The following is a 25,687-nucleotide window of genomic DNA, read 5'->3' as shown; positions in this document are numbered from 1 at the left end:
GTGAGTAAAGTATCAAAGTTTCACTAAGGACACGCCTCAGATTTCACACACGCTTGACATCAGTGACAGGGCAGATGGGAGCAGAACTTATAGTCTGTTTACCCTTCTTTCAACAAGAACTCACAGATGAAGAGCGTCATCGAAAACCTGAGGAAGCAAAACATGGCTTTAAACCAACTGGATGACCAGGACAAGTTTTCAAGTTTTGTAAGGCTCATCAGTTTTTCAAACTGTTTATTTGATGATGCTTAGATGCACATACAGTAGACGTAATACATGCATATACTATGCATGACCTTTGACCTTACACGTTTTCAAAAAAATAAAATGGGATACAATGCAGCCCCTTAAATTCTGAAGAAATACTCATTTTTAGACCAGAGACATCAAATGCAGAGAAGGTGTACAAAATGGGCCAGGGACTATATCTACTGCCTTTCCAATAGACTCTAATGATGATCAAGAACAGAGAAAAATGGAGGACTTATATTATCTCCATTTTAAAGTAATTGTCTTCTTCTTCATTGACTGATTCCTCCCAACTCATAGGAAAACCCACCCAGTTGACTACTTTAAAATGTTGGAAGCCCTCAATTGCAATGTCCTTTCCAAAATGCGTTATGTCCATGCTGAGTCCTCCATCTGTTTCCATTTGATCAACATGTCTGTGTTTGTGTAGAGTCTAGAATAGCCACTAGGTGGTAGTCTCTGAACAGTTTTACTGAGCATGCAACATTAACTTGAGAGGAATTCCTCATGCACGTGGCATGCAGTTTAATTTAAACTCTTGGTTGTTGAATCTAAGAGAGGCTCGTTGGTCTAGGGGTATGATTCTCGCTTAGGGTGCGAGAGGTCCCGGGTTCAAATCCCGGACGAGCCCTACTTTTAAGTTGTCAAGCAACTTACAGTATGAACAGGCCTTCATGTAGTGTACATTCACTAAAGCATCTCTATCAACAATATTACTGTGAATAAGTAGCCTGGAATCTTAACTCATAAGCTCTGTTTCAATATTGTTATGGTGAAACAAAGCTTGTCAGTTAGGATTCCAGGCTAGTATCATAACTAAGAGCTGTTAGGATCAAGCAGAAAAACAAATATCTTAGTTAATTCATGAAATATTGTAACATTCTGAACTTGTGACATAGTCAACTTACACAGATGCAGATAACATTCCCCACCACAGTGACATAATGCTAAATGAAGATAAACTGAACCTTGCGCAGGAACTTAGACGAGTACTCAGGCAATGGAGGATGCTGCAGAGGGAAACAATGACTTCAATTTGCTGTTCAATATCCTTTCACAATAACTTTTCAGATTTGCTTGGGTCCAAATGTTTGCTTCAGTTGCAAATGCAAGCACAAAGGCAAATGATGAAAGTCTGCTTGGAGTTAGACTGACAGTCTGCCAACTGCATACTTTTGAAGAAATGAACATTTTCATAGAGATAAAATATAAATACCTGTTTGATCCTTGTCCAGCTCATTAAACAGTCTCTGGAAGGCCTCCCTGGGGATGAAGCCACTGGATGACTGAGACGCTTTCTGAGGAAATTACACTTTTAGAATATTTTGACGTACCAAAAGTGTTCACAATTCAGAGATGTGGCCATGTACATATATAACTTCATAAAACATAACGTTGTTTAACGCTATGTATTACAGTATGTTGTTTCAGGTAAGGAGGGAACCATCTCACCTTCATGATGGCATCTCTGTAATAACCTGTTGTATATTCATAAAATAAACACCACAAAGGGGTCCTGTCTTACACGGTAACATCCTCAGAGAAGGTAGGTTCCTGGCTCTGACAGTGCAGCAGCTCAAAAGCTGCCCTGACGCCCAAATGTCACGGCAGCTATGGAACCCTGACTAGTGATGATTATTTGACCATGCTGGCCATCTATGAACGCTTGAACATCTTGAACTGTTCTGAGGACAGAAGCAGGTGCAACTCAATATTAGGAATGTGTTCCTAATGTTTTGTACACCTTATGTTTATTCATTTAGATTTTGTCATAACTTTGTAAGGACCAACGCCTGAGATGAGAAGCAGGTACGGGGAGTCAACATTTCAACAGGAACAAACAGGTAACAAGAGAGGCACAACGTTGGCACAGCGGGTAAAAAAATACATATGACAATCAAAGCAGGGAACAGAGCGGGGAACCAGACATATATAGGGAAGGTAATGACACAGGTGATAGAGTCCAGCTGAGTCCAATAGTCACTGATGAGTGTGACGGGGGGAAGGCAGGTGTGAGTAATGATGGTGGCAGGAGTGCCACCACCACCAAAGGAAACATTACAACAGGAAACAATCACCCACAACTCAAAAGTGAAACCAGGCTACCTAAGTATGGTTCTCAATCAGGGACAATGAATGACAGCTGCCTCTGATTGAGAACCATACCAGACCAAACACAAAAATCCCAAAACATAGAAAAAGGAACATAGACAACCCACCCAACTCACGCCTGACCATACTAAAACAAAGACATAACAACAGAACTAATGTCAGAACGTGACAGTACCCCCCCCCCCGCCGAAGGTGCGGACTCTGGCCGCAAAACCTGAACCTGTAGGGGAGGGTCTGGGTGGGTGTTTGTCCGCGGTGGCGGCTCTGGTGCGGGACGTGGACCCCACTCCACCATAGTCTTTCTCCACCTCTTTAACCACCTCCGTGTCCTCTTTAGAGCGGTGACCCTCGCCGCCGACCTCGGACTGGGGACCCAAGCCCGGGTCCCGACGGGTCCCGAACCGGACGGGAGAGATTCCGGCAGCACCGGACGGACTGGAGATTCCGGCAAACAGACGGAGACGGAGCTCAGGAGATCTGGCAGCTCAGGACAGCACTCTGGCAGCTCAGGACAGGGGAGACTCTGGCAGCTCAGGACAGACGGGAGACTCTGGCAGCTCAGGACAGACGGGAGACTCTGGCAGCTCAGGACAGACGGGAGACTCTGGCAGCTCAGGACAGACGGGAGACTCAGCTCAGGACAGCTCAGACTCTGGCAGCTCAGGACAGGGGAGACTCTGGCAGCTCAGGACAGACGGGTGACTCTGGCAGCTCAGGACAGACGGGAGACTCTGGCAGCTCAGGACAAACGGGCTCTGGCAGCGCTCTGCAGGAGGAAGACTCTGGAAGCACTGGACAGGCGGGAGCACCTATAGGGAGGAGACAGAGAGTCAGCCTGGTGCGGGGGGCTGCCATCGGAGGGCTGGTGCATGGAGGTGGCACCGGATAGACCGGACCGTGAAGGCGCACTGGAGGTCTCGAGCACCGAGCCTGCCCAACCGTACCTGGCTGGATGCTCCCCGTAGCCAGGCCAGTGCAGCGAGGTGGAATAGCCCGCACTGGGCTGTGCTGGCGAACCGGGGAGACCATTAGTAGGGCTGGTGCCATGTTTCCCGGCCCGAGGGGACGCACTGGAGACCAGATGCGCTGAGCCGGCTTCATGCACCTGGCTCGATGCCCACTCTAGCCCGGCCGATACGAGGCGCTGCTATGTACTGCACCGGGCTATGCCTGCGCACCGGGGACACCGTGCGCCTCACGGCATAACACGGTGCCTGCCCGGTCCCTCTTTCCATGGTAAGCACGGGGAGTTGGCGCAGGTCTCCTACCTGACTTAGCCACACTCCCCGTGTGCACCCTCAAGAAATTTTTGGGGCTGCCTCTCGGGCTTCCAACCGCACTGCCGTGCTGCCTCCTCATACCACCGCCTCTCGTCTTTCGCTGCCTATAGCTATGCCTTGGGGCGGCGATACTCTCCCGGCTGTATCCAGTGTCCCTTGCCATCCAGGATCTCCTCCCATTTTCCAGGAGTCTGGAGATCGCTGCTGCTGCCCGTTAACATGCTGCTTGGTCCTTTGGTGGTGGGGGATTCTGTAACGGTTCTCCTCTTCTTCTGACGAGGAGGAGTAGGAGAGATCTGACCAATGTGCAGAGTGGTAAGTGTCCATTTTAGTTTATTAAACTGAACCCTAAAGAATACAAAATAACGAAGTGAATGATGCAAACGAAAACCAAAACAGTCCTGAAATGGGAAACAAACATTACAACAGGAAACAATCACCCACAACTCAAAAGTGAAACCAGGCTACCAAAGTATGGTTCTCAATCAGGGACAACGAATGACAGCTGCCGCTGATTTAGAACCATACCAGGCCAAACACAGAAATCCCAAAACATAGAAAAAGGAACATAGACAACCCACCCAACTCACGCCCTGATCATACTAAAACAAAGACATAACAACAGAACTAAAGTCATCAAAGTTGTTTGACCAGTAACCAAGCTGTTCATAAGAACCACATCGTAGAGTTTTGTTTACAATCATTGTCATGATTCTGGGGTCAGCGGTAGTGCTGTACGAAATAGATAATACATGTAGGCAGGAAATAGGTTGTTTATAGGTTAGTTTATTGTTGATGCTCGATTAAAAGCTGTTATTTCTGAGATATCATATTTTCTTCATACCTCAGGTTACTAGCAGGTGCTATGATAGTGCCTTTGAATGACCAGACCCCAAGCACAGCAAATACATAATAATCCACCTGCAAACAAAGACGGCACTTCTTTACAATCGTACCAGTTTAACAGCTCTGGTATGACTTCTGTTAGGTACTGGTTTTGACAGTGTTATGTAGCCCTTATGACCTATGACAAAGGGGTCAAGTAAAGTGTTCCGGAATATGTTAAGGTATGGTTATAGTTCTACTGGATATTTCAGCTAATTTGAGTTGAATATGCCTTGGACAATATATTATTGAGTTATACATCAGAGGAAATATATACCATACATAATACGATCTATGGCCTCGTATAACTGACAAATGTAATGTTTTCTACAGGTCAGAACTTTACTATAGTGATGATGCAGTATACATCATCACCAGTAGAGGTGAGTAAAGTATCAAAGTTTCACTAAGGACACGCCTCAGATTTCACACACGCTTGACATCAGTGACAGGGCAGATGGGAGCAGAACTTATAGTCTGTGTTTACCTTTCTTTCAACAAGGCTCGTTGGTCTAGGGGTATGATTCTCGCTTTGGGTGCGAGAGGTCCCGGGTTCAAATCCCGGACGAGCCCTTCTTTTCTGAACACTACAGGCTCGTTGTACAGTCCAAGATAATGATTGTCTACTTGGGATAGTGGAGATGATTGTGCAGAAACAGTGACATTCAGTCATGATAAAGGTTTCTATAACAAATAGCAGGCTCACAGGATACCAAACATACAGTCAATAATGATTGTACAAGAAACTTCCATATGGTTTTAAATGTAGCTGTAACACTAAAGTCCTGAATAGGCCTCAGTCCTCATAATGCAAAATGATAATGGTAGCACTTAAAAAAGATGTCAACAATGGTTTCAAAATTTGCAAATCTGACAATGTACTGTAAACTGAAATAAAATAAACAATAAGAACACCTTCCTAATATTGAGTTGCAATCTCTTTTGCCATCAGGAAAGCCTCAATTCGTCAGGGGATGGACTTTCAGGGTGTCGAGATTTGTGTTCCACAGGGATGTTGTCCCATGTTGACTCCAATGCAGTTGTGTCTATTCTCTGAGAGCTGGTCTCTCTAGGAACCTTCTGATGTCGAGTTGAGTGCTGTACCCATCCATCATGTTAACATGGTTGGTCACAGTTGTGTCAAGTTGGTTGGATGTCCTTTGGGTGGCGGACCATTCTTGACAACACGGAAAGTCTGTTGAGAGTGAAACAAAACAGCAGCATTGCAGTTCTTGACATACTGAATGACCGGTGCGCCTGGCACCTACTATCATACCCTTATCTGCTCAAAGGCACTTCAATGTTTTGTCTTGTCCATTCACCCTCTGAATGGCACACCCCATAAGAATACGATAACTCAAGGCTTAAAAAGATCCTCCTTTAACCTGTCTCCTCCCCTTCATCTACACTGATTGAACTGAATTTAACAGGTGACATCAATAGGGATGATAGACTTCAGCTGGATTCACCTGCCATCAGTCTATGTCATGGAAAGAGCAGGTGTTCATAATGTTTTGTACACACAGACTATTTATTTAAATGTTTTATGTAACCTTTATTTAACTAGGCAAGTCAGTTCAGAACAAAATCTTATTTATAATGACCATTCTTGACCCTGGCCAAACTCGGCAGTTCTTGACACGACCGGTGCGCCTGGGCCAATTGTGCACAACGCCCAATGTCTTGTCCATTCACCCTCTGACTCCCAATCACGGCCAATGATAAAATCCCGGACTTTACCTCCTTTTCATCAAATGACTTGACAGACTATTTACAGTCCACATCACAGACAACATACAGTCTATGACAGACTTGGTAGTCTATGTCATGGAAAGGGGTAGGTGTTCAAAAAAATGTTTTGTGCACTCTGTGTATGTAAAACTCACCCAAACGTGTCAGTTACCATTAGAGGGCAGTCTAATAGCCAAAACCTGCCACATCACAGATTCTGGAAGTTAACTCACAGGCTGATGAGGAGAAGGGGATGGGAGAAGTGTAACGATCGGGTGGGTTTCCCTAAGCAGGCTTGTTGGTTTAAGGGTATGCTTCTCGCTTAGGGTGTGAGTAGTCCTGGGTTTAAATCCCAGATGAGCCCACCTTTTGAGATAATATGTGATAGATGTATTTAGGGTTGTCCTAAGTGAGTTAGTATATTGAAAGATCACAAACAAAGTGGGGAGAAAAATCTTACCAATAGGAAAATGGTAGACTGTAAGTAGCAAATATGCATATCTGTAGGCACTTTGGTAAAACAGAGATATAAAACAATATCCAGTCAGTATGGAATATAATGTACAGTGTCGTAATGTCCATGAGTGACTTTGAATTGTGTGACAGACGGTAATATAGATACATCAACTAGAATCTTCTCTAAGTTGCCCATGCTTCAAAATGGATCCTGCATTATCCTTACATACAGTATATAATACTGAACTGCACCTAGCCATGAAAGAACTGTGAGAGATCCATCAAACACGTTACTCCCATAGGACATATATCCTGTCCAGCCAAATGCTACCACCTTCAGCGCCATCTCCAGCAGGTAGTAAAGGATGAAGAAACAGTTGATTGTCTGAAAAAACAGATCAGTGGAGGCTGCTGAGGGGAGGACGGTTCATAATAATGGCTGGAACGGAGCAAATGGAATGGCATCAAACCACCTGCTTGATGTATTTGATACCATTCCACCGATTCCCCTCCAGTCATTACCACAGGCCGGTCCTCCCCAATTAAGGTGCCACCAACCTCCTGTGACAGAGATACATATATAGTCTGTGAATTACATGGAGCTATTGACATGAACTGTGCAAGACCCATACCTGCTATACATGAGTCATTCATGTCGGCAGTGCACTGCAGGTACAGTAACTAATGTCTACTTGTAACTACTACTTGTAGTACATTTTACGTTCAAATGGCCTTAAATGTTGAGCCTCTAAATAGTAGTTGTCTGGTTCAGAGAGATTCTTCTCACAGTCAATCACCATGAGAATCTGGAGTAACATTGATGATGCTTAGATGCACATACAGTAGACATAATACATGCATATACCATGCATGACCTTTGACCTTACACGTTTTCTAAAAATAAAATGGGATAAAATGCACCCTCATGCACACTCATTTTTAGACCAGAGACATCAAATGCAGAGAAGGTGAACAAAATGCGTCAGGGCCTATATCTACTGCCTTTCTAATCGACTCTAATGATGATCAATAACAGAGATAAATAGAGGACTTATATTATCTCCATTTTAAAGTAGTCAATTGTATTCTTGTTCATTGTCTGATTGCTCCCAACTCATAGGAATACCCACCCAGTTGACTACTTTAAAATGGTGGAAGCCCTCAATTGCAATGTCCATTCTAAAATGCTTTAAATCCATGATGAGTCCTCTGTTTCCATTTGATCAACATGTCTGTGTTTGGGCAGAGTCTAGAATAGCCACTAGGTGGCCGTCTCTGAGCAGTTTTACTGAGCATGCAACAGCATCAACTTGAGAGGAATTCCATATGCACGTGGCATGCAGTGGAATTTAAACTCTTGGTTGTTAACTGTTTGACAGGCTCGTTGGTCTAGGGGTATGATTCTCGCTTAGGGTGCGAGAGGTCCCGGGTTCAAATCCCGGACGAGCCCTCCTTTTAAGTTGTCAAACAACTTACAGGATGAACAGGCCTTCATAGTAGTGTACATTCACTAAAGCATCGCTATCAACAATATTACTGTGAATAAGTAGCCTGGAATCTTAACTCATAAGCTCTGTTTCAATATTGTTATGGTGAAACAAAGCTTGTCAGTTAGGATTCCAGGCTAGTATCATAACTAAGAGCTGTTAGGATCAAGCAGAAACACAAATATCTTAGTTAATTTGTGAAATATTGTAACATTGTGAACTTGTGACATAGTGAATTGACACAGATGCAGATAACATTCCCCACCACAGTGACATAATGCTGAATGAAGATAAACTGAACCTTGTGCAGGAACTTAGACGAGTACTCAGGCAATGGAGGATGCTACAGAGGGAAACAATGACTTCAATTTGCTGTTCAATCTCCTTTCACAATAACTTTTCAGATTTGCTTCTGTCCAAATGTTTGCTTCCGTTGCAAATGCTGCTTGGAGTTAGACTGACAGTCTGCCAACTGCATAGTTTTGAAGAAATGAACATTGTTGTGGAGATAAAATATAAATACTTGTTTGATCCTGTCCTTGTCCAGCTCATCAAACAGTCTCTGGAAGGCCTCCCTGGGGATGAAGCCACTGGATGACTGAGACGCTTTCTGAGGAAATTACACTTTTAGAAACTTTTGACGTACCAAAAGTGTTCACAATTCAGAGGTGTGGCCATGTACATATATAACTTCACAAAACATAACGTTGTTTAACACTATGTATTACAGTATGTTGTTTCAGGTAAGGAGGGAACCATCTCACCTATAATGGCATCTCGTTAATAACCTGTTGTATATTAATAAAATAAACACCACAAAGGGGTCCTGTCTTACACGGTAACATCCTCAGAGAAGGTAGGTTCCTGGCTCTGACAGTGCAGCAGCTCAAAAGCTGCCCTGACGCCCAAATGTCTCCTCAGGATGGATGTCTGGATTGACATCTGCTAAATAAAGGGTTATCAATCACCAACATTAATTTATAAAGCCCTTCTTACATCAGCAGATGTCACAAAGTGCTGTACAGAAACTCGGCCTAAAACCCCAAACAGCAAGCAATGCAGGTGTAGAAGCACGGTGGCTAGGAAAAACTCAGTCCATTCACAGAGTTCGGTCCCGCTCCATGGGAGGAGATATCTTCTGCGCCGGCCCAGACCAGGCACACCGGTCAACTCAGCTCCATGTTTGGAGCCTTCTTCAGCGCCGGTGCCCATAAGGAATGTAAACAAATGTACTATAAAAGTGTCTATAAACAAAGTAATGTACAGAAACTGTATTTCAAAGGCAGCTCACGGTGCAAAATAACAAGTTATTCCTACATGTACAGCATCTTCTTTGAGGACCACAACCTGTTGAATGTACAGCTCCTCATCTGTGTAAAGGGAAACATGTGGAGAACATGGGCTTAATTCAATGATCTTACTCTGTGTATGTTTGTGAGAGAGAGAGAGAGAGAGCGAGCGATTTTGAAGAACTTACCATGTCCCTGTGTCCCCCAACAGAAAGGTGTTTGTTTTGGAGCCCTGTAATTGTCTGTTCCAGAATGAACCCCCCCTAGGTAGCAGGGGGAAACTCTCCATCATCAGCACAATGTTGCTCAACAAGTTAATAACAGGAGACTAAGAAAATAAAGGAAAGGAACGCTTACATTTTGCTCCATCCTTAAATGTTCTCAGCGAGTTCATTTTCATAATCTACACACAGCTCACTTAAATGTAGGGTTCCTGTGCCTTTTGTTGTTCTGATAGTGCTTTACATGTGGTGTTGTGTCACTCTTGTTGTGATGTGTGTGTCATCCTATGTTTATATTGTATTTATTTTTTAAATCCCAGTCCCCCGTCCCCACAGGAGGCCTTTTGCCTTTTGGTAAGCCGTCACTGTAAATAAAAATGCATTCTTAACTGACTTGCCTAGTTAAATAAAGGTTAAATAAAATACATTTTAAAAAATCCAAACAAACTCGGGCAATTATTTGTTACTCATTCGCTGAAGACTACAACAAGCAGCACATAAAATGGCCGGGACAGCCCTTATGACCTATGACAAAGGGGTCAAGTAAAGTGTTCCGGAATATGTTAAGGTATGGTTATAGTTCTACTGGATATTTCAGCTCATTTGTGTTAAATATGCCTTGGACAATATATTATTGAGTTATACATCAGAGGAACTATATACCATACATAATATGATATATGGCCTCGTATAACTGACAAATGTAATGTTTTCTATAGGTCAGAACTTTACTATAGTGATGATGCAGTATACATCATCACCAGTAGAGGTGAGTAAAGTAACAAAGTTTCACAAAGGACACGCCTCAGATTTCACACACGCTTGACATCAGTGACAGGGCAGATGGGAGCAGAACTTATAGTCTGTGTTTACCTTTCTTTCAACAAGGCTCGTTGGTCTAGGGGTATGATTCTCGCTTTGGGTGCGAGAGGTCCCGGGTTCAAATCCCGGACGAGCCCTTCTTTTCTGAACACTACAGGCTCGTTGTACAGTCCAAGATAATGATTGTCTACTTGGGGAAGTGGAGATGACTGTGCATATTCAGCAGAAACAGTGACATTCAGTCATGTGTAGGTTTCTATAACAAATAGCAGGCTCACAGGATACCAATGTCGTTGATGCTTGTATTATGAGAACTAGCCGAACGACTGGTCATATAACTGACAAGCCTAATTAGATAAATACAGGGTGTCGAAAGTGTTCCACAGGGATGCTGTACCATGTTGACTCCAATGCAGTTGTGTGTTTTTTCTGAGAGCTGGTCTCTCTAGGAACCTTCTGATGTCGAGTTGAGTGCTGTTCCCCTCCATCATGTTGCCATGGTTGGTCACAGTTGTGTCAAGTTGGTTGGATGTCCTTTGGGTGGCGGACCATTCTTGACACACACGGGAAACTGTTGAGAGTGAACAAAACAGCAGCATTGCAGTTCTTGACACACTCAGACCGGTGCGCCTGGCACCTACTATCATACCCCATTCAAAGGCACTTCAATATTTTGTCTTGTCCGTTCACCCTCTGAATGGCACACATACAGAATACGTCTCAAGACTTAAAAATCCTTCTTTAACCTGTCTCCTCCCCTTCATCTACACTGATTGAACTGAATTTAACAGGTGATGTCAATACGGGATGATAGACTTCAGCTGGATTCACCTGATCAGTCTATGTCATGGAAAGAGCAGGTGTTCCTAATGTTTTGTGCACTCGGTGTATGTAAAACTCACCCAAACGTGTCAGTTACCATTAGAGGGCAGTCTAATAGCCAAAACCTGCCACATCACAGATTCTGGAAGTTAACTCACAGGCTGATGAGGAGAAGGGGATGGGAGAAGTGTAACGATCGGGTGGGTTTCCCTAAGCAGGCTTGTTGGTTTAAGGGTATGCTTCTCTCTTAGGGTGTGAGTAGTCCTGGGTTTAAATCCCAGATGAGCCCACCTTTTGAGAAAATATGTGATAGATGTCATTTAGGGTTGTCCTAAGTGAGTTAGTATATTGAAACATCACAAAGTGGGGAGAAAAATCTTACCAATAGGAAAATGGTAGACTATAAGTAGCAAATATGCATATCTGTAGGCCCTTTGGTAAAACAGAGATATAAAACAATATCCAGTCAGTATGGAATATAATGTACAGTGTCGTACTGTCAACGAGTGACTTTGAACTGTGTGACAGACGGAAATATAGATTCCCCTCCAGTCATTACCAAGGGCCGGTCCTCCCCAATAAAGGTTCCACCAACCTCCTGTGACAGAGATACATATAAAGTCTGTGAATTGCATGGAGCTATTGACATAGACTGTGCAAGACCCATGCCTGCTATACATGAGTCATTCATGTCGGCAGTGCATTGCAGGCACAGTAACTAATGTCTACTTGTAACTACTACTTGTAGTACATTTTACGATCAAATGGCCTTAAATGTTGAGCCTCTAAATAGTAGTTGTCTGGTTCAGAGAGATTCTTCTCACAGTCAATCACCAGGAGAATCTAGAGGAACATTGATGAAGCTTAGATGCATATACAGACGACTTAATACATGCATATACAGTAGACATAATACATGCATATACAGTAGACATAATACATGCATATACAGTAGACATAATACATGCATATACAGGAGACATAATACATGCATATACAGGAGACATAATACATGCATATACAGTAGACTTAATACATGCATATACAGTAGACATAATACATACAGTAGACATAATACATGCATATACCGTACATGACCTTTGACCTTACACATTTTCTAAAAATAAAATGGGATACAATGCACCCTCATGCACACTCATTTTTAGACCAGAGACATCAAATGTAGAGAAGGTGAACAAAATGGGCCAGGGACTATATCTACTGCCTTTCTAATCGACTCTAATGATGATCAATAACAGAGAAAAATAGAGGACTTATATTATCTCCATTTTAAAGTAGTCAATCGTATTCTTCTTCATTGGCTGATTGCTCCCAACTCATAGGAAACCCACCCAGTTGACTACTTTAAAAATGGTGGATGCCCTCAATTGCAATGTGTCACGTTCTGACCTTAATTTCCTTTGTTTTGTATTTATTTAGTATGGTCAGGGCGTGAGTTGGGTGGGTTGTCTATGTTTGTTTTTCTAGGTTTTGGGATTTTCTATGTTTCGGCCTAGTATGGTTCTCAATCAGAGGCAGGTGTCATTAGTTGTCTCTGATTGAGAATCATACTTAGGTAGCCTGGGTTTCACTGTGTGTTTGTGGGTGATTGTTTCCGTGTCTGTGTTTGTTCGCCACACGGTACTGTTTCGGTTTTGTTCACGTTTATTGTTTTGTATTCATTGAGTGTTCAGTTCATGTTTTTAAATAAACAACCATGGACACTTACCACGCCGCATCTTGGTCCGATCCTTGCTACACCTCCTCTTCAGACACCGAGGAGGAAAACCCTTACAGAATCACCCACCCACCAAGGACCGAGCGGCGTGGTAAAAAACAGCAGCGACGACAGCAGCAGCAGCAGCAACCACAGCGGCCAGCATCACAGGAGGAATGGACATGGGAGGATGTATTGGACGGCAAGGGTTGCTACACCTGGGAGGAGATCCTGGCGGGAAAGGATCGCCTTCCATGGGAACAGGTGGAGGCAGCTAGGAGAGCGGAGGCAGCCGGAGAGAGGAGCCAGCGATGTGAGGAGCCAGCACGGCAGTGCGACAGGTACGAGAGGCAGCCCCAAATTATTTTTGGGGGGAGGCACACGAGGTGTGGTACTAAGCCAGGTAGCAGACCTGAGCTCACTCCTCGTGCTTATGATAAGCAGCGCATTACTGGTCAGGCACCGTGTTATGCGGTTAAGCGCACGGTGTCGCCAGTGCGTGCCCATAGCCCGGTGCGCTATAGGGCAGCCCCCCGAGAGTGCAATGCGAGTGTGGGCATTGAGCCAGGGCGTATGGTGCCTGCTCAGCGGGTCTGGTCGCCGGTACGCAGTTTTGGTCCAGGTTATCCTGCGCCGGCTCTGCGTGCTGTGTCTCCGGGGCGCTGGGAGGGTGCAGTGCGTCCTCTGCCTGCGCTCCGCTCGTGCCGGGCAAATGTGGGAGTGGAGCCAAGGGGAGAGGTGCGTGTAGTAAGCACTAGATCTCCCGTGCTTACCCACAGCCCGGTTCAACCTGTGCCTGCACTCTGGAGGGTCCGGGCTAGGGTAGTTGTCCAGCCTGGGGAAGTGGTGCCAAGGTTGCGCACCAGAGCTCCAGTGCTCCTCCACAGCCCAGTCTTTCAGGCTCCTCCTAACACCAAGCCTCCTGAAGGTCTCCCCAGCCTGGTGGTTCCTGTGGCAGCCCCACGCACCAGGCTGTCTCTCTGTCTCCTCCCTGCAGGTGGTCCCGCCTGTCCGGCGCCGCTGCCGGAGCGTCCCGCCTGTCCGGCGCCGCTGCCGGAGCCTCCCGCCTGTCCGGCGCCGCTGCCGGAGCGTCCCGCCTGTCCGGCGCCGCTGCCGGAGCCTCCCGCCTGTCCGGCGCCGCTGCCGGAGCCTCCCGCCTGTCCGGCGCCGCTGCGGGAGCGTCCCGCCTGTCCGGCGCCGCTGCCGGAGCCTCCCGCCTGTCCGGCGCCGCTGCCGGAGGCCTGTCCGGCGCCGCTGCCGGAGCCTCCCGCCTGTCCGGCGCCGCTGCCGGAGCCTCCCGCCTGTCCGGCGCCGCTGCCGGAGCGTCCCGCCTGTCCGGCGCCGCTGCCGGAGCGTCCCGCCTGTCCGGCGCCGCTGCCGCAGTCTCCCGCCTGTCCGGCGCCGCTGCCGCAGTCTCCCGCCTGTCCGGCGCCGCTGCCGCAGTCTCCCGCCTGTCCGGCGCCGCTGCCGGAGCCTCCCGCCTGTCCGGCGCCGCTGCCGGAGCCCCTCAGCCCAGAGGCGCCAGAGCCCCTCAGCCCAGAGGCGCCAGAGCCCCTGCCCCTCTGTCCCGAGCTGCCCCTCTGTCCAGTGGGGTCATTGAGAGGGGTGGCCATGGTGAGAAAGCCACGGAGGCGGACAATAAGGCGGACTAAGACAATGTTGAAGTGGGGTCCGCGTCCCGCGCCAGAACCGCCACCGCGGACAGACGCCCAACCAGACCCTCCCCTATAGGTCAAGGTTTTGCGGCCGGAGTCCGCACCTTTGGGGGGGGGTACTGTCACGTTCTGACCTTAATTTCCTTTGTTTTGTATTTATTTAGTATGGTCAGGGCGTGAGTTGGGTGGGTTGTCTATGTTTGTTTTTCTAGGTTTTGGGATTTTCTATGTTTCGGCCTATTATGGTTCTCAATCAGAGGCAGGTGTCATTAGTTGTCTCTGATTGAGAATCATACTTAGGTAGCCTGGGTTTCACTGTGTGTTTGTGGGTGATTGTTTCCGTGTCTGTGTTTGTTCGCCACACGGTACTGTTTCGGTTTTGTTCACGTTTATTGTTTTGTATTCATTGAGTGTTCAGTTCATGTTTTTAAATAAACAACCATGGACACTTACCACGCCGCATCTTGGTCCGATCCTTGCTACACCTCCTCTTCAGACACCGAGGAGGAAAACCCTTACACAATGTCCATTCTAAAATGCTTTAAATCCATGCTGAGTCCTCCATCTGTTTCCATTTGATCAACATGTCTGTGTTTGTGCAGAGTCTAGAATAGCCACTAGGTGGTAGTCTCTGTCTGAGCAGTTTTACTGAGCATGCAACAGCATCAACTTGAGAGGAATTCCTCATGCACGTGGCATGCAGTAGAATTTAAACTCTTTGTTGTTAACCGGGTGACAGGCTCGTTGGTCTAGGGATATGATTCTCGCTTAGGGTGCGAGAGGTCCTGAGTTCAAATCTCGGACGAGCCTAACTTTTAAGTTGTCAAGCAACTTACAGTATGAACAGGCCAACAGAGTGTACAAAGCATAGAAGTGTGCATTCACTAAAGCATCTCTATCAACAATATTACTGTGAATAAGTAGCCTGGAATCTTAACTCATAAGCTCGGTTTCAATATTGTTATGGTGAAACAAAGCATGTCAGTTAGGATTCCAGGCTAGTGTAGTAACTAAGAGCTGTTAGGATCAAGCAGAAACACAAACATCTATGTTAATTCATTAAATATTGTGACATTGTGAACTTGTGACATAGTGAACTCACACAGATGCAGATAACATTGGCCAGGGCCACATTCCCCACCACAGTGACATAATGCTGAATGAAGATAAACTGAACCTTGTGCAGGAACTTAGACGAGTACTCAGGCAATGGAGGATGCTGCAGAGGGAAACAATGACTTCAATTTGCTGTTCAATATCCTTTCACAATAACTTTTCAGATTTGCTTGGGTCCAAATGTTTGCTTCAGTTGCAAATGCAAGCACAAAGGCAAATGATGAAAGTCTGCTTGGAGTTAGACTGACAGTCCGCCAACTGCATACTTTTGAAGAAATTTTTTCATAGAGATAAAATATAAATACCTGTTTGATCCTTGTCCAGCTCATCAAACAGTCTCTGGAAGGCCTCCCTGGGGATGAAGCCACTGGATGACTGAGACGCTTTCTGAGGAAATTACACTTGTAGAATCTTTTGACGTACCAAAAGTGTTCACAATTCAGAGATGTGGCCATGTACATATATAACTTCATAAAACATAACGTTGTTTAACGCTATGTATTACTGTATGTTGTTTCAGGTAAGGAGGGAGCCATCTCACCTTCATGATGACATCTCTGTAATAACCTGTTGTATAATAATAAAATAAACACCACAAAGGGGTCCTGTCTTACACGTAACATCCTCAGAGAAGGTAGGTTCCTGGCTCTGACAGTGCAGCAGCTCAAAAGCTGCCCTGACGCCCAAATATCACGGCAGCTATGGAACCCTGACTAGTGATGATTATTTGACCACGCTGGCCATCTATGAACGCTTGAACATCTTGAACTGTTCTGAGAACAAAAGGGGGTGCAACTCAATATTAGGAATGTGTTCCTAATGTTTTGTACACCTTATGTTTATTCATTTAGATTTTGTCATAACTTTGTAAGGACCAACGCCTGAGATGAGAAGCAGGTACGGGGAGTCAACATTTAAACAGGAACAAACAGGTAACAAGAGAGGCACAACGTTGGCACAGCGGGTAAAAAAATACATATGACAATCAAAGCAGGGAACAGAGCGGGGAACCAGACATATATAGGGAAGGTAATGACACAGATGATAGAGTCCAGCTGAGTCCAATAGTCACTGATGAGTGTGACGAGGGGAAGGCAGGTGTTAGTAATGATGGTGGCAGGAGTGCGCAATGCTGGGGAGCTTGGCGCCCTCGAACGCCAGGGGGGAAAAGCGGGAGCAGGCATGACTAACTTAAGTTGAGTGATACTCTGTAACGGTTCTTCTCTTCTTCTGATAAGGCGGAGTCGGAGAGATCGGACCAATGTGCAGAGTGGTAAGTGTCCATTTTAGTTTATTAAACTGAACACTAAAGAATACAAAATAACGAAGTGAATGATACAAACGAAAACAGTCCTGAAACATTACAACAGGAAACAATCACCCACAACTCAAAAGTGAAACCAGGCTACCTAAGTATGGTTCTCAATCAGGGACAATGAATGACAGCTGCCTCTGATTGAGAACCATACCAGACCAAACACAGAAATCCCAAAACGTAGAAAAAGGAACATAGACAACCCACCCAACTCACGCCCTGATCATACTAAAACAAAGACATAACAACAGAACTAATGTCAGAACGTGACATACTCTCTGCAAAGTCATCAAAGCTCTTTGACCAGTAACCAAGCTGTTCATAAGAACCACATCGTAGAGTTTTGTTTACAATCATTGTCATGATTCTGGGGTCAGCGGTAATGCTGTACGAAATACATAATACATGTAGGCAGGAAATAGGTTGTTTATAGGAAATAGGTAGTTTATTGTTGATGCTCAATTAAAAGCTGTGATTTCTGAGATATCATATTTTCCTCATACCTCAGGTTACTAGCAGGTGCTATGATAGTGCCTTTGAACGACCAGACCCCAAGCACAGCAAATACATAATAATCCACCTGCAAACAAAGACGGCACTTCTTTACAATCTTACCAGTTTAACAGCTCTGGTATGACTTCTGTTAGGTACTGGTTTTGACAGTGTTATGTAGCCCTTATGACCTATGACAAAGGGGTCAAGTAAAGTGTTCGAATATGTTAAGTATGGTTATAGTTCTACTGGATATTTCAGCTAATTTGAGTTGAATATGCCTTGGACAATATATTATTGAGTTATACATCAGAGGAAATATATACAATATATAATACGATATATGGCCTCGTATAACTGACAAATGTAATGTTTTCTTCAGGTCAGAACTTTACTATAGTGATGATGCAGTATACATCATCACCAGTAGAGGTGAGTAAAGTATCAAAGTTTCACTAAGGACACGCCTCAGATTTCACACACGCTTGACATCAGTGACAGGGCAGATGGGAGCAGAACTTATAGTCTGTGTTTACCTTTCTTTCAACAAGGCTCGTTGGTCTAGGGGTATGATTCTCGCTTTGGGTGCGAGAGGTCCCGGGTTCAAATCCCGGACGAGCCCTTCTTTTCTGAACACTACAGGCTCGTTGTACAGTCCAAGATAATGATTGTCTACTTGGGATAGTGGAGATGATTGTGCAGAAACAGTGACATTCAGTCATGTATAGGTTTCTATAACAAATAGCAGGCTCACAGGATACCAATGTCGTCTATGATTGCACGGAGAAACTTCCATATGGTTTTATTTGTAGCTGTAACACTAAAGTCCTGAATAGGCCTCAGTCCTCATAATGCAAATGATAACGTACAGCACTTAAAAAAGATGTCAACCACAGACAATGGTTTCATTTGCAAATCTGACAATGTACTGTACACTGAGTGTACTAAACAATAAGAACACCTTCCTAATATTGAGTTGCAATCTCTTTTGCCATCAGGAAAGCCTCAATTCGTCAGGGGCATGGACTTTACAGGGTGTCGAAAGTGTTCCACAGGGATGTTGTCCCATGTTGACTCCAATGCAGTTGTGTCTATTCTCTGAGAGCTGGTCTCTCTAGGAACCTTCTGATGTCGAGTTGAGTGCTGTACCCATCCATCATGTTAACATGGTTGGTCACAGTTGTGTCAAGTTGGTTGGATGTCCTTTGGGTGGCGGACCATTCTTGACACACACGGAAACTGTTGAGAGTGAACAAAACAGCAGCATTGCAGTTCTTGACACACTCAGACCGGTGCGCCTGCCACCTACTATCATACCCCGCTCAAAGGCACTTCAATATTTTGTCTTGTCCATTCACCCTCTGAATGGCACACATACAGAATACGTCTCAAGGCTTAAAATCCTCCTTTAACCTGTCTCCTCCCCTTCATCTACACTGATTGAACTGAATTTAACAGGTGACATCAATACGGGATGATAGACTTCAGCTGGATTCACCTGATCAGTCTATGTCATGGAAAGAGCAGGTGTTCATAATGTTTTGTACACACAGACTATTTATTTACTATTTATTTACATTTTCATGTAACCTTTTATGTTTCATGTAACCTATTTAACTAGGCAAGTCAGTTAAGAACAAATTCTTATTTACAATGACGACCTACCCTGGCCAAACTCGGACGACGCTGGGCCAATTGTGCACCGCCCAATGCGACTCCCAATCACGGCCGGATGTGATACAAATCCCGGACGAGACCTCCTTTTAAGAAGTCAAATGACTTACAGACTACACACAGTCCACATGACAGACAACATACAGTCTATGACAGACTTGGTAAGTCTATGTCATGGAACGAGCAGGTGTTCCTAATGTTTTGTGCACTCGGTGTACGTACAACTCACCCAAAAGTGTCAGTTACCATTAGAGGGCAGTCTAATAGCCAAAACCTGCCACATCACAGATTCTGGAAGTTAACTCACAGGCTGATGAGGAGAAGGGGATGGGAGAAGTGTAACGATCGGGTGGGTTTCCCTAAGCAGGCTTGTTGGTTTAAGGGTATGCTTCTCTCTTAGGGTGTGAGTAGTCCTGGGTTTAAATCCCAGATGAGCCCACCTTTTGAGATAATATGTGATAGATGTATTTAGGGTTGTCCTAAGTGAGTTAGTAGAGATATAAAACAATATCCAATCAGTATGGAATATAATGTACAGTGTCGTAATGTCAGCAAGTGAATTGTGTGACAGATGGTACTATAGATACATCAACTAGAATCTTCTCTAAATTGCCCATGCTTCAAAATGGATCCTGCATTATCCTTACATACAGTATATAATACTGAACTGCAGCTACCAGTGAAAGAACTGTGAGTGATCCATCAAACACGTTACTCCCATAGGACATATATCCTGTCCAGCCAAATGCTACCACCTTCAGCGCCATCTCCAGCAGGTAGTAAAGCATGAAGAAACAGTGGAATATTCTGAAAAAACAGATCAGTGGAGGCTGCTGAGGGGAGGACGGTTCATAATAATGGTTGGAACGGAGCAAATGGAATGGCATCAAACCACCTGTTTGATGTATTTGATACCATTCCACCGATTCCCCTCCAGTCATTACCACGGGCCGGTCCTCCCCAATTAAGGTGCCACCATCCTCCTGTGACAGAGATTCATATAAAGTCTGTGAATTACATGGAGCTATTGACATAAACTGTGCAAGACCCATACCTGCGATACATGAGTCATTCATGTCGGCAGTGCACTGCAGGTACAGTAACTAATGTCTACTTGTAACTACTACTTGTAGTACATTTTAGCAGCTCCTGGCTGACGGACGGCTCTGGCATAACACGGTGCCTGCCCGGTCCCTCTTTCCATGGTAAGCACGGGGAGTTGGCGCAGGTCTCCTACCTGACTTAGCCACACTCCCCGTGTGCCCCCTCAATACATTTTTGGGGCTGCCTCTCGGGCTTCCAACCGCACTGCCGTGCTGCCTCCTCATACCACCGCCTCTCGTCTTTCGCTGTCTCCAGCTATGCCTTGGGCGACGATACTCTCCCGGCTGTATCCAGTGTCCCTTGCCATCCAGGATCTCCTCCCATTTTCCAGGAGTCTGGAGATCGCTGCTGCTGCCCGTTAACATGCTGCTTGGTCCTTTGTTGGTGGGGGATTCTGTAACGGTTCTCATCTTCTTCTGATGAGGCAGAGTAGGAGAGATCTGACCAATGTGCAGAGTGGTAAGTGTCCATTTTAGTTTATTAAACTGAACACTAAAGAATACAAAATAACGAAGTGAATGATGCAAACGAAAACCAAAACAGTCCTGAAATGGGAAACAAACATTACAACAGGAAACAATCACCCACATCTCAAAAGTGAAACCAGGCTACCAAAGTATGGTTCTCAATCAGGGACAATGAATGACAGCTGCCTCTGATTGAGAACCATACCAGGCCAAACACAGAAATCCCAAAACATAGAAAAAGGAACATAGACAACCCACTCAACTCCCGCCCTGATCATACTAAAACAAAGACATAACAACAGAACTAATGTCAGAACGTGACATACTCTCTGCAAAGTCATCAAAGCTGTTTGACCAGAAACCAAGCTGTTCATAAGAACCACATCGTAGAGTTTTGTTTACAATCATTGTCATGATTCTGGGGTCAGCGGTAGTGCTGTACGAAATAGATAATACATGTAGGCAGGAAATAGGTTGTTTATAGGAAATAGGTAGTTTATTGTTGATGCTTGATTAAAAGCTGTGATTTCTGAGATATCATATTTTCTTCATACCTCAGGTTACTAGCAGGTGCTATGATAGTGCCTTTGAATGACCAGACCCCAAGCACAGCAAATACATAATAATCCACCTGCAAACAAAGACGGCACTTCTTTACAATCGTACCAGTTTAACAGCTCTGGTATGACTTCTGTTAGGTACTGGTTTTGACAGTGTTATGTAGCCCTTATGACCTATGACAAAGGGGTCAAGTAAAGTGTTCCGGAATATGTTAAGGTATGGTTATAGTTCTACTGGATATTTCAGCTAATTTGAGTTGAATATGCCTTGGACAATATATTATTGAGTTATACATCAGAGGAAATATATACAATATATAATACGATATATGGCCTCGTATAACTGACAAATGTAATGTTTTCTTCAGGTCAGAACTTTACTATAGTGATGATGCAGTATACATCATCACCAGTAGAGGTGAGTAAAGTATCAAAGTTTCACTAAGGACACGCCTCAGATTTCACACACGCTTGACATCAGTGACAGGGCAGATGGGAGCAGAACTTATAGTCTGTTTACCTTTCTTTCAACAAGGCTCGTTGGTCTAGGGGTATGATTCTCGCTTTGGGTGCGAGAGGTCCCGGGTCCAAATCCCGGACGAGCCCTTCTTTTCTGAACACTACAGGGTTGTTGAACTGTCCAATATTATTTTTTTATTTTTTTATTTCACCTTTATTTAACCAGGTAGGCAAGTTGAGAACAAGTTCTCATTTACAATTGTGACCTGGCCAAGATAAAGCAAAGCAGTTCGACACATACAACGACACAGAGTTACACATGGAGTAAAACAAACATACAGTCAATAATACAGTACAAACAAGTCTATATACGATGTGAGCAAATGAGGTGAAGACAAAAAAAAGGCCATGGTGGCAAAGTAAATACAATATAGCAAGTTAATCACTGGAATGGTAGATTTGCAGTGGAAGAATGTGCAAAATAGAAATAAAAATAATGGGGTGCAAAGGAGCAAAATAAATAAATAAATAAAATAAAATAAATTCAGTAGGGAAAGAGGTAGTTGTTTGGGCTAAATTATAGGTGGGCTATGTACAGGTGCAGTAATCTGTGTGCTGCTCTGACAGCTGGTGCTTAAAGCTGGTGAGGGAGATAAGTGTTTCCAGTTTCAGAGATTTGTGTAGTTCGTTCCAGTCATTGGCAGCAGAGAACTGGAAGGAGAGGTGGCCAAAGAAAGAATTGGTTTTGGGGGTGACCAGAGAGATATACCTGCTGGAGCGCGTGCTACAGCGGGGTGATGCTATGGTGACCAGCGAGTTGAGATAAGGGGGGACTTTACCTAGCAGGGTCTTGTAGATGACATGGAGCCAGTGGGTAAGATAATGATAGTTTTCTTGGGGAAGTGGAGATGACTGTGCATATTCAGCAGAAACAGTGACATTCAGTCATGTATAGGTTTCTATAACAAATAGCAGGCTCACAGGATACCAATGTCGTCTATGATTGTATTATGAGAACTAACTGAATGACTGGTCGTATAACTGACAAGCCTAATTAGATAAATACTCTTATCTGTTAGCCACGGAGAGACTTCCATATGGTTTTATTTGAAGCTGTAACACCATAATCCTGGATAGGCCTCAGTCCCCATAACGCAAATGATAACCTACAGCACTTAAGAAAGATGTCAACCACAGACAATGGTTTCATTTGCAAATCTGACAATGTACTGTACACTGAGTGTACTAAACAATAGGAACACCTTCCTCTTTTTGAGTTGCATTCCCTTTTGCCATCAGGAAAGCCTCAATTCGTCAGGGGCATGAACTTTACAGAGTGTCGAAAGTGTTCCACAGGGATGCTGCACCATGTTGACTCCAATGCAGTTGTGTGTTTTCTCTGAGAGCTGGTCTCTCTAGGAACCTTCTGATGTCGAGTTGAGTGCTGTACCCATCCATCATGTTACCATGATTGGTCACAGTTGTGTCAAGTTGGTTGGATGTCCTTTGGGTGGCGGACCATTCTTGACACATACGGGAAACTGTTGAGAGTGAACAAAACAGCAGCATTGCAGTTCTTGACACACTCAGACCGGTGCGCCTGGCACCTACTATCATACCCCATTCAAAGGCACTTCAATATTTTGTCTTGTCCATTCACCCTCTGAATGGCACACATACAGAATACGTCTCAAGACTTAAAAATCCTTCTTTAACCTGTCTCCTCCCCTTCATCTACACTGATTGAACTGAATTTAACAGGTGACGTCAATACGGGATGATAGACTTCAGCTGGATTCACCTGATCAGTCTATGTCATGGCAAGAGCAGGTGTTCAAAAAAATGTGTGCACTCGGTGTATGTAAAACTCACCTAAACGTGTCAGTTACCATTAGAGGGCAGTCTAATAGCCAAAACCTGCCACATCACAGGTTCTGGAAGTTAACTCACAGGCTGATGAGGAGAAGGGGATGGGAGAAGTGTAACGATCGGGTGGGTTTCCCTAAGCAGGCTTGTTGGTTTAAGGGTATGCTTCTCTCTTAGGGTGTGAGTAGTCCTGGGTTTAAATCCCAGATGAGCCCCCCTTTTGAGATAATATGTGATAGATGTATTTAGGGTTGTCCTAAGTGAGTTAGTATATTGAAAGATCACAAACAAAGTGGGGAGAAAAATCTTACCAATAGGAAAATGGTAGACTGTAAGTAGCAAATATGTATATCTGTAGGCACTTTGGTAAAACAGAGATATAAAACAATATCCAGTCAGTATGGAATATAATGTACAGTGTCGTAATGTCCATGAGTGACTTTGAATTGTGTGACAGACGGTAATATAGATACATAAACTAGAATCTTCTCTAAGTTGCCCATGCTTCAAAATGGATCCTGCATTATCCTTACATACAGTATATAATACTGAACTGCACCTAGCAGTGAAAGACCTGTGAGAGATCCATCAAACACTTTACTCCCATAGGACATATATCCTGTCCAGCCAAATGCTACCACCTTCAGCGCCATCTCCAGCAGGTAGTAAAGGATGAAGAAACAGTTGATTGTCTGAAAAAACAGATCAGTGGAGGCTGCTGAGGGGAGGACGGTTCATAATAATGGCTGGAACGGAGCAAATGGAATGGCATCAAACCACCTGCTTGATGTATTTGATACCATTCCACCGATTCCCCTCCAGTCATTACCACGGGCCGGTCCTCCCCAATTAAGGTGCCACCAACCTCCTGTGACAGAGATACATATATAGTCTGTGAATTGCACGGAGCTATTGCCATAAACTGTGCAAGACCCATACCTGCTTTACATGAGTCATTCATGTCGGCAGTGCACTGCAGACACAGTAACTAATGTCCACTTGTAACTACTACTTGTAGTACATTTTACGTTCAAATGGCCTTAAATGTTGAGCCTCTAAATAGTAGTTGTCTCGTTCAGAGATTCTACTCACAGTCAATCACCATGAGAATCTGGAGTAACATTGATGATGCTTAGATGCACATACAGTAGACGTAATACATGCATATACTATGCATGACCTTTGACCTTACACGTTTTCAAAAAAATAAAATGGGATACAATGCAGCCCCTTAAATTCTGAAGAAATACTCATTTTTAGACCAGAGACATCAAATGCAGAGAAGGTGTACAAAATGGGCCAGGGACTATATCTACTGCCTTTCCAATTGACTCTAATGATGATCAAGAACAGAGAAAAATGGAGGACTTATATTATCTCCATTTTAAAGTAATTGTCTTCTTCTTCATTGACTGATTCCTCCCAACTCATAGGAAAACCCACCCAGTTGACTACTTTAAAATGTTGGAAGCCCTCAATTGCAATGTCCTTTCCAAAATGCGTTATGTCCATGATGAGTCCTCCATCTGTTTCCATTTGATCAACATGTCTGTGTTTGTGCAGAGTCTAGAATAGCCACTAGGTGGTAGTCTCTGAACAGTTTTACTGAGCATGCAACATTAACTTGAGAGGAATTCCTCATGCACGTGGCATGCAGTTGAATTTAAACTCTTGGTTGTTGAACCTAAGAGAGGCTCGTTGGTCTAGGGGTATGATTCTCGCTTAGGGTGCGAGAGGTCCCGGGTTCAAATCCCGGACGAGCCCTACTTTTAAGTTGTCAAGCAACTTACAGTATGAACAGGCCTTCATAGAGTGTACAAAGCATAGTAGTGTACATTCACTAAAGCATCTCTATCAACAATATTACTGTGAATAAGTAGCCTGGAATCTTAACTCATAAGCTCTGTT

General features: G+C 44.4%; 8 non-coding genes across 8 annotated transcripts; all 8 read left to right on the top strand.

Annotated features, from left to right (window-relative positions):
• The first annotated feature begins 808 nt into the window (after positions 1 to 808).
• On the top strand, positions 809 to 880 carry trnap-agg (transfer RNA proline (anticodon AGG)). Its single transcript has one exon. It is a non-coding gene; the product is annotated as a tRNA-Pro (tRNA).
• A 4,147-nt stretch (positions 881 to 5,027) lies between these two features.
• Positions 5,028 to 5,099, top strand: trnap-ugg (transfer RNA proline (anticodon UGG)). Its single transcript has one exon. It is a non-coding gene; the product is annotated as a tRNA-Pro (tRNA).
• A 2,992-nt stretch (positions 5,100 to 8,091) lies between these two features.
• trnap-agg (transfer RNA proline (anticodon AGG)) lies at positions 8,092 to 8,163 on the top strand. Its single transcript has one exon. It is a non-coding gene; the product is annotated as a tRNA-Pro (tRNA).
• A 2,434-nt stretch (positions 8,164 to 10,597) lies between these two features.
• On the top strand, positions 10,598 to 10,669 carry trnap-ugg (transfer RNA proline (anticodon UGG)). Its single transcript has one exon. It is a non-coding gene; the product is annotated as a tRNA-Pro (tRNA).
• A 4,795-nt stretch (positions 10,670 to 15,464) lies between these two features.
• trnap-agg (transfer RNA proline (anticodon AGG)) lies at positions 15,465 to 15,536 on the top strand. Its single transcript has one exon. It is a non-coding gene; the product is annotated as a tRNA-Pro (tRNA).
• Positions 15,537 to 18,199: 2,663 nt separating this feature from the next.
• On the top strand, positions 18,200 to 18,271 carry trnap-ugg (transfer RNA proline (anticodon UGG)). The gene has a single exon. It is a non-coding gene; the product is annotated as a tRNA-Pro (tRNA).
• Positions 18,272 to 21,988: 3,717 nt separating this feature from the next.
• trnap-ugg (transfer RNA proline (anticodon UGG)) lies at positions 21,989 to 22,060 on the top strand. Its single transcript has one exon. It is a non-coding gene; the product is annotated as a tRNA-Pro (tRNA).
• A 3,411-nt stretch (positions 22,061 to 25,471) lies between these two features.
• trnap-agg (transfer RNA proline (anticodon AGG)) lies at positions 25,472 to 25,543 on the top strand. Its single transcript has one exon. It is a non-coding gene; the product is annotated as a tRNA-Pro (tRNA).
• Positions 25,544 to 25,687: the final 144 nt, after the last annotated feature.

The sequence above is a fragment of the Oncorhynchus nerka genome, linkage group LG9a (genome assembly GCF_034236695.1).
Source record: "Oncorhynchus nerka isolate Pitt River linkage group LG9a, Oner_Uvic_2.0, whole genome shotgun sequence".
NCBI lineage: Eukaryota > Metazoa > Chordata > Actinopteri > Salmoniformes > Salmonidae > Oncorhynchus > Oncorhynchus nerka.
This window is presented reverse-complemented; position numbering and strand designations above follow the sequence as displayed.